This window comes from Macadamia integrifolia, chromosome 2, assembly GCF_013358625.1.
Source record: "Macadamia integrifolia cultivar HAES 741 chromosome 2, SCU_Mint_v3, whole genome shotgun sequence".
NCBI lineage: Eukaryota > Viridiplantae > Streptophyta > Magnoliopsida > Proteales > Proteaceae > Macadamia > Macadamia integrifolia.
The window spans coordinates 26,771,930-26,781,943 of NC_056558.1; positions in this window are offsets into that span (position 1 = coordinate 26,771,930).

Genomic DNA, 10,014 nt, shown 5'->3' on the forward strand with positions numbered 1-10,014 from the left:
GCCAAGCATGTCTTCATAGGACCAAGTAAAAACCTTTGCAAATTCTTTTAACAGGCTGATAATGTGTGAGGTTTCTTCTTCATTCAGGGTTACACCAATTTTAATTTCTTTAGGGCATTGATCGGATCCTAAGTTAATGAGTCGAGTGTCCACACTCGTAGGTTTAGCTCTTTTTTCTTTTGATTGTTTTAACAATTCATGATATTCATCAGTTATTTTGTTAAGATCATCATCAGAAAGAGACAAATCATACTCAAAATCAGAATTTTCATTGATAGCTGGAAAGACTACAGACTCAACATACTGAAAGTGCGAAATTTCATTAACAGAAGGAAATTCATAAAAAGTACAAGTAAAAGGAGACTCGATAACAGTAAGGGAATCTTCAGTGTACTGTGTGGTTATTTTAGAACTGATTGGACCCTGAGTCTTAGTGAGCTTGAAGTCATAACTTGCATTGGTCCAGTTGAGTAGTGGTTCGTGGGCTGGATGAATCAACAGATATATTATTGGCCCTTTCTCTACTTCTTCAGTGATAATAACATCTACCTCAAGGGTGTTGTTGACACCACTGCTTTCACCTTCTTCATGGAGCTGCAGATGCCCCAATTTCTCTTGGCATAAGAGTTTAGACTTAGCTTGCTTATTCTTGGCACTTCTTATGTTAAAAACAAGTTGATCAATCTCATAATCTGTAAATCTGAATTTCCTGAGAGATGCACCTCGCCCCAGGCTACTCAACCCTCTCTCCAGAAAATCTAATTTCTCAAGCCTATTATATGAGGCGATCCCCTTGCCATGGTCACAACGTTGCCCTCCATCTTGGATGTAACCATTGCAGTTGCTTCTAGCATAGTAAGGGCAGATATTCATCCTTCTAGCTCTTCTCTTTCTAGCATATGAATTGCTCCCACAAAAAGAGCGGTAATGCCCCTTTTTCAGCTCCCTCAGATACATTTTCCATAAGAAGGAAGAGATGTGAGCTCGCATCTCTATTGAAAGATTGAGATGCCAAGTAGCTCTTAATTTATGTTGCCAAACTTCTTTCAGAGTAAGACGAGGCTTGAGAACCTGTGATGATCGAATCAGGGATGAAGGGTCAATTGTAGATTCTTCTTTAGTTGTGGAAATCACATCTATCTCAAAGATATCACTGATACCATTGTTTTTACTCTCCTCCTTGAATGTTAGATGCTCCAGCTCATAGGTGATCCAATCAATCTGAACTTCATAGATGACTTCGAACTCAGAATCTACTTTCTTTGCTTCTTTCTTAGGTTGAAAGTCAAGATCCTCATAACCGGGAAAACCTTCTGCTTCCTTCACAAAGTACCTCTCTAAGGTAGGGTAGTTTGCAACCCCTTTTCTTACAGGAGGATTCCTTCCTTGCCATCACGAGCATCTTTCGATTCTCAACCCCTCGATAAGTACTTTCTCTACTTCGGCCCCTCCTTATATCTTATAGCATCTTTTGTTCTTCCTTATGAGAAAATCTTAAACCACGCATTCTGCAGTGTGGGGGAATTCAGGCAACCTCGTAAGTCCTTGCTGGTATTTTTCCAATCCGATTCCAGGAAAATAACGCATTTGTTTCATTATTCGACCAACAGTAGTATTCCACATGCCCTTATAGGACATTAGAATATTCTCCTTCATTGTCTCTTTAACAACAGAAGCATAAACTTTTTCTAGTTCAAAGTAACTCAGACGCACCTCCTACTCTTGAGTTTTTCCAACTTCAATGTTAGCCAATGTGTTGACTAACTGAGGATCTTCAGAAATAGTAAATATATTTTCATCATAGATAAATTTTACTTTCTGGTGTAGAGTAGATGACACTAGGATATCTATCACTTGGAATTCAACACAGAACTTAGTTGGCCCTATTATCACCATCGTTGTGAGAATTCCGACAATATTTCTTCTGGTGTTGTCGTATGCCTTAATGATCTGAGTCGAGGGTTTGAATTGGTCTGGATTAAAGCCTATACATGTGGCAGCCCTCAATGGTAGAACATTCAAATTTGACCCATTATCAATAAGGACCTGAGGTACTGTATTCATATTTCATTCCACAGTGATATATAGAGCTTGGGTGTGCTTAATACCCTCTGAAGGTAAGTCTATATCAGAGAACATTAATGCTTGAACAACATATGTGCCTCCCACAATCTGAGATAATCACAATGGATCCATCTCGATAAGCACTTGCACACTTGTGAGGGACTTGCAGGAGATGCCATTAACAACCCCTAGATAGAGATGTTGGCCTGTACCTTTTTCAACTGGCTCAATACTTGATTCTAAGGGTGTGGCTGCCTGCTACATTGTCCTGTCTCCATGACCATTGGTTATTCCACTATCAACCCTTTTGCTTTGTAGTCTTTCCCACTTCTAGTGGCCATCACTTTCTTGAATCTTTCAGGCCTCTTTTTGATGAGAATATTATAAGGGTATTTACTCTCATCATCATTGTTTGTATCGACAATCACACCAACCATAGGTTCTTCAGTCCTTTCTTCATATGCAGATGGTGTGAATGGACTTGAGGACCCCCTGAAATGGCAAAAGCCTAAGCTTTAACTATTTGAATAATGTTATTCAAATGCAGAATAAGCCCTTTAAGAAAGGGTCCATCCTCAAAATTAACCTTAAGGTTTTCACAAACTTCTTTGATAGCTTCTTGTTGGACTGCAACTTTCCTCAATATTTTTTTCAGTTACTAACATATCTTCACACAGAGGGATTCTCTTCTTCACTTTCCTCTGGATATAGTTCAAACTCAATTCTTTCAACAAAATATTCACCTTCTGACTCTTGATTGTTTTCCCTTCCTTCAACAAGATCTTCCTCTAGATCTTCATTTTCTTATTCTTGACCTTCTTCTATATCTTCATCTTCGTCTTCTTTAACAAGGTCTTCCTCTAGATCTTCATTTTTTTGATCCTTGACCATCTTCTATGTCCCCATCCTCGTCCTCTTCTTCTTTTGAATCATCATCAGAAGGAAAATTGGGCAAATGATATCTGTTGGATCCACATCAGGCACATTTCCCCTAATAGCATTCACTGTGTCATAAATTTGTTCAGTGTTTTCAGTATCACTGTCATCTCTTCAACTATATGGATCAGGTGTATTTCATCTGAGATCAATTCTCTAATAGCCAATGCCATCATTGCCCTGATCATGTCTAGTGTGACTTCTTCCATGACATGCACTTGAGGTATTGCTAGTACAATGAGAGTTGTAGGGTCAATTTGGGACTCTTTTTCCCTATCTATGAGATTCACCAATCCGATAGAGGATTAAGTGAGAGTACCTGGATCCATTAACATATCAATCCAAGAAGTTCCATTCGGCCTATTTGCCTCTGAACACTAATGTCGGCTCCCTTCTTCTAACCATCCGTTCATGGAAAAGTATTCTGGTGGTGGTGGATAAGGATACAGGTGATATGAAATTGGTGGGTAGTAAGGTTCTGGGTAAAATGGCAGTAATGACTGGGGAAATAGGGCAAGAACAAATGATGACAATCCTGTCCGAGGTGGGATATAATAGTTTGGTGTTGGATGATAAGATGGAGATGGAGGGTATGATGTGGGGTGGTAGGACAGAGATGGAAGGTATGATATTAGGTGATATGAAGGTGATGGACAATGTGATGCTGGAAGGATGTGATGTTGGGTGATATGAAGGTGATGGAGGATGTGATGCTGGGTGATAAGAAGATAATGGAAGGTATGATGCTGGGTGATATGAAGGTGATGGAGGATGTGATGTTGGGTGATGTGAGGGTGACCCTGTCTGAGGAAAGGTAATATTGCAGGGTGGGAGACCTTCATCTTCCTAAGAACTGATTTCTTCAATTCTCTTCCGATTCTCCTCCTCTTTTGTTTACAAGTGCTTGGCTTTGAGCATAGCTCGATAAGTTCGGGCATTGAGACGCCCTCTCTTAGGTGCAGGTTGAATCCTTCATGTAGGATTATTTTCATCTGAATCACTTTGTAGCATTCCAACCATTTTATGATTTGAAAGTGGATTGGTAGTCACATTTGGTTGGCTCTTCAATTCTAGTTCAATCTGCCCTGATTCAATCAAATCTTGCACTGCATGCTTCAATGTGATACACTGGTTAGTGAGAAGACCCTTTTGATTATGGAAAGAATAGTATTCATTGTCCTTGTACCAAGCAGGTGGAGGATCACTGATTGGACAGGCAGGTGTCGTACTCAAGAGGCCTTCTTTCTTCAATTTCTCATAACACACAGATAAGGACATCCCTAAATCTAAGAATTGCCTCCTCTATATTGAACCTTTTTAAGCTGAAAGACCTGGCTTAATGACAACTGGAGCAGGCTTAAGAGTTACTGTATGCACTGCAAGCTGCTGGTCAGTGCTTGCGGCAGTTACAGTGTTCACCTCTGTATTACGACCTTTGCTATACTTGTATTTTTACTCTGCTCTGAGGAACCTTGTGGACTATTCCAATGTTGCGCTTCTCTAAAGATTCGGTTTTCAATCCTTCTCCCTATTGCTAGCAACGCTGAGAATGTCTCGATGTATTGATTGTATAACACATCATAATAGGGATTTGCCAAGTTATCTAGGATCATTTCAACTTGTTCTTTTTCAGTAAGTCGATATTTCATCATACCTGCCTTATCTCGAAACCTTAGGAGAAACTCAGTGAAACCCTCAGCTGGAGCCTGTCGAACAGTTTCTAACTCTCGTCGAGTTATATCCAGTTCAATATTGTAAGAGTACTACTTGTTGATTGCTTTCATGATTGTTGACCAATTCTGAGTCTGGGAAGGGTCTAACTGAGTTAACCAACAAAGAGCTAGGCCTGAAAGAGTAAACAAAAATGCTTGCCCCATTTGTTCTTCAGTAAATCTCTATGATCTGGAAATATTAATGAAGACCTTCAAGTGTGCCCTCTAGTCGCCTTTGCCGTTAAACTTATCAGTGTTCCATTTAAATTTCTCTGAAATTCAAGTTCTGGGAAAAAGGACCATCTCGTCAGTTTCTGTGGCTTGAGTGTCCATGGCTTTCCCCTTCTACAGCAACTTTTCAAGTCTTTCGAATTGTTCCCTCATCTTCCTTTCCCTTTCAGTTTTAGGGGGTTCAGTTGGAAGATTTGGTTGGATTTCTTCTTCATCATCATCGACAACAAGCCTCGGTATGGTACGAGGTGCATTGGACTGCCCTAAACCCTAAACCTGAACTAGCTTCTGTGCCGTATTCCTAAGATTGGAATCAGCTTTAGAAATTTGTGTAGGGCTTCCGCGTCATAATCCTAGGGTCGGAATTAGCTTTGAAAATTTGGGCAGGGCTTCCGTGTTGTATTCCTAGGGTCAAAATTAGCTCTGAAAATTTGGACAGGGCTTCTGTGTTGTATTCCTAGGGTCAGAATCAGCTTTGTAAATTTAGACAAGGCTTCCGCGTCAAATTCCAAAATTTGGGCAGGGCTTCTACGCCGTATTCCTAGGGTCGGAATTAGCTCTAAAAATTTGTGCAGAGAAATATCAAAATTAAATACAAATGAACTTAAACAGAAGTTCCATACTAACCTGATATGGATGACGTGGACTCCGTCAACTTCAATAAGCTCGGCTCGGTTTATTCTTTTTCTTTCCTCTCTCTCTCTCTCTCTCTCTCTTTTGTAAAGCCTCTGGAACAAGTTTTTTTCTTCAGGGGATCTCCTCTATTTTTTTTCGGGTTTTATAGTGACCTGGGGTCACTATTTATAGAGGGGAGGAGGTATGCCACGCAACAGCTTGCAAAGGGGGTGTAAAGATTTTTTAGGGCCGTGTAAGCCTTAGCTTACATGGATCTGTGTAAGCCTTACATGGATTTGTGTAAGGGCTTACATATCCGTGTAAGTCTTACACGGATCCCTACCCTGTGGCACTCTATTATGCCTTGAAAAGCCCCGTGTCACCCCGTTACGCATTCAAAAGTGTCGTGGCACCCCGTAAGGCTTCCAAATATGCCCATAGGTGGTGGCTACCCCGAAGATTGGGCGGCAGTAGCCCTCGATGGAAATCTTATCACTGCAGTAGCCGTAGGTCGGTCGGCAAGATAGGGTTTAGTTTGGTTTGGTTTAAGATTTGGCTTGGGCTAGGGTTTAGTTTTTGGTTTAGGTTAGGGTTTTGGTTCAGGTTTAGGGCATAGTCTAGGTTAGGTTTGGTTTGGTCTTGGTTCGGGTTTAGGGTTTGGTTTAGGTTAGGGTTTTGGTTTAGGTTTAAGGTTTGGTTTAGGTAGGGTTTTGGTTCAGGTTTAGGGTTTGGTTTAGGTTAGGATTTTGGTTCGGATTTAGGGTTTGGTTTAGAGTTTGGTTTTGGTTTGGGTTTAGGGTTTAGGGTTTGGTTTAGGTTAGGGTTTTGGTTTGGGTTTAGGGTTTGGTTTAGGTTAGAGTTTTGGTTCGGGTTTAGGGTTTGGTTTAGGTTAGGGTTTTGGTTCGGGTTTAGGGTTTAGTTTAGGTTAGGGTTTTGGTTTAGTTTAGGGTTTTGTCTGGTTTAGGTTTTGGTTTGGTTTGGTCTGGTTTAAGGTTTGGTTTGGTTTAGGGTATGGTCTGGTTTAGGGTTTAGTTTGGTTTAGGGTTTGGTCTAGTTTAGGGTTTGGTCTGGTTTAGGGTTTGGTCTGGTTTTAGGGTTTAATCTGATTTAGGGTTCGGTTTGGTCTGGTATAGGGTTTGATCTAGTTTAGGGTTTGGTTTGGTTTGGTTTGGTCTGGTTTAGGGTTTGGTCTGGTTTAAGGTTTGATATGGTTTAGGGTTTGGTTTGGTTTGGTCTAGTTTGGTTTTGGGTTTGGTCTGGTTTGGGTTGGTTCAGGTTTATTCTGGTTTAACTGGTTCAAAGTTTAGGTAGGCATTACGGCACATCTGGGTATCCCTTTTTTTCATACAAGATATCAATGGGACCGTTTTTTCAAGTACTTGCCAATGATACGAGAATCGAGTACATACTAGGCTTGATTTTCATATTCTATCAAAATGTATTAATGACCACTTTCGATCACCCTCCCTACATCATTAAAAATATCAAGTTTGACCGATCACAAATTCTAGACTTATGTCAAAAATTCAACTTCTTTCTGAAAGAGAGAATATGTCTCCTCATTACCCGTAATTCATCATTGCCGAGGGGAGACAAAATTTGGTGTCTGCAACTTTTTTTTTCTCAATTATTCTGATCCGTGCAATGTCCTGACCTCACTGTAATAAATAAAAAGATAATTAACTAATTAATATTTCTAAAATTTTCGTGCATAATTAAACTCTTTGATTTTCATATAAGACCTTCCACTTATCCAATATCCCATAATGAGTTATAGGGCATATAATTTTATATTATCAAACCCCTCCCCCAACTTATTGTATATGTCTATATCAGGGATTCTATGATCATTATTTAACACAAGAAAAAATTTTAAATAAAAATTTAATAAAATAAATATTATTTTTCATATGAGAGAATAATCTTTGTAAAAATTTTACAAAAATGACATTGGTAAAAGAATTCTATCCGATCAAGTATAAATATTATCTCTCCTCGATATTCCCCAATGGAAGGTAGTAGATCCCAAGTTGATGATTGTTTTCATTAACAATCCGGAATTATGTGTCTAGTGCACCAATTTATATTCCGTAGAACATCAATTACTGGTCTACCAAACCACGTGATACAACACTGCAACAAATAGGATCTCTCATGTCAAAGGTCAAGTGACATGTATGAATCCCATCCTCACACAACTGGTTATAGCATATGCAAGATTTTTACTAGATTCTTTTTTATACAATAGTATGTGTACTCATATTTATATATCGAAACTACATTCCTAGTAACATACAATGTGACAGTCATATAAACAAAATGTCCGGTTCTATCCTAGCTAAGAACAAGTTGGGGTGAAAACCCCTAGAACAACTTATAAACCCAATAAATAAATGTCATGCGTTGATAAAAATAAACAATTTTATTAAAAGAACTGAATTTGATGGACATACATATCCAACAAACAACACTTGTTAGCAAAATCATAGTAGAGGGTGAGGATGTAGTTGAAGTTCTTTCCACTCTTCTGTCAATCCACGAACATGAACTGGGCACAATGTCAAGTTTGTTGAAAAATGGTCACACAAGACTCCACTGCTATCGATTACTATGGTTTTTTTTCTAAGTATCAACATTTTTCTAGTGATGGAAACTTTGATTAGTCATTTTCTATTTTGCATAATGTTTCTATTTTATCTGGTACTATTGGGTTTGTATTATTAAAAGAGAAGGATATGTTATTAGTGTCGGTTTCATATTACTTGGCTTCAAAGGCCAGGATAGATAAGCTTAGGCATATATTACCAGATGATCTACATTCTATTCTTCTTTCTTAGTTTAATGATATTTTCCTTTTTGTCAATAAAATAAATAAATAAATAAATAAAATCAATAGCATTGCCTCTCCTTAAATTTGAATTTTTAGTTAATTATTATTATTTTTTCTATTTATCTTTGGCAAAATATTCCATGACAATATTCTTTTGTCATACTTAATTTTACACTAAAAAAAAAAAATATCGCTGTAATTTGATTGGTGAAAAAGGAAATTATAAATATTTTTTTTTTGCCCTTTTAATATAGTGCACTTACTTTTTTAACGAAGGCAAATCCTATCATTTTACATGGATAAATGACTACTCTTAAGTATGACATAATCATTAATCAATTTTAAATTATTTATTTATTTTTTTCTTGATTTAAATAACTCTAAATATTGGGTTAATCCTCTTTAATGGACACTGGTTATTGTTTGGTCTCGTGAGGCCAAGGTTTGCGGCTCCTACCGTTCATCACTCCACTCTCTCGCTACAATATTAGTGCCTTTCATAGACAATTGTATTAGTGGGAGTGTGGGACCTCCTTAAGGAAAAAGGGAGGAGGGGGGACCGGTTAAAGGTGTTGCCAGCAACTCATGGCATCTGCTTTTGAAAATGTCAAATATATCACTAGGGACACTACCTATCCAAATACTTTGACGAGTGTTATTGGAAGGCATATATTGTTTTAATTTGATGGCGATGGATCCGAATCCCTATAAGGGGATGACAATTAGGGTTATTTTCAGGAGGCCAGAGGCACTACTTTTGGATTGGAACTTTCAAAAGAGGGGTGGGTGGGTTGGTAGGGAAAAAACATCCCTGCAGGGAAGCTGAGGAGCGTGTAGTGAAGTGCCTTGCCTGAACCACGTGGAAGCTTGACCCGTTCAAGCGCCCCAGCTTGGAAAACCCACCCGATGGAGTGTGAAAATCTTGTGTTATACCTATAATAACCCTCTTTTTTTTTTCATTCAACTCTTATCTTCTTCATAACACCGCTGATCGGAAGGAAAACCTGCAGAGCGCCTCTCCTTTCTTCCCAGTTTGCTGCTCGTTGTTTTGGGAAGGAAGTGCGGCGCCGTTGACAATGACGTGGTGAATGGCTGAGACGATCTCCTTAGAGACCATATCCATCTGATCTCGAACGAGCAAGGTGTTACTATGGACGGATTCAGAAAGGAGTCGCTGAAGCGAATCCATCTTCCGCTGAAGTGTCGAGAGATTGAAAAGAGGGAGACTAGGATCGGTGGTTGAGAGGGGTATCTGTTTGGAAGACTCTATTTATAGATGAGACGCCGAAGGGCTTCGTTGGAGCATCGATTCGAGAGGAAGAAGAGCTCTTGCCTGGAAATGAAGGACAAGCGCTGCCTGAATCCATCGAAGGCTCGGGAGTGAACGAGTGAATCATCTTCTTCTCTGCTAATGGGTCGAGCTTTCATCGGTTGGGTTTTCCAAACTGCGCTTCAATGGGTCGAGTTTTCTCAGCCGTAGGATGCCTCGTAGACACGTGTTGCAAGGAGGTGCTTCACTGCACCTCACCGCTCCTTAGCTTCCCTGCCGATGATGTTTTTCCGAGGGTAAGTCATTGGATAGATCGATCAACAGACAAATTTTAAGGGATGTGAAAAAAAAAAAAA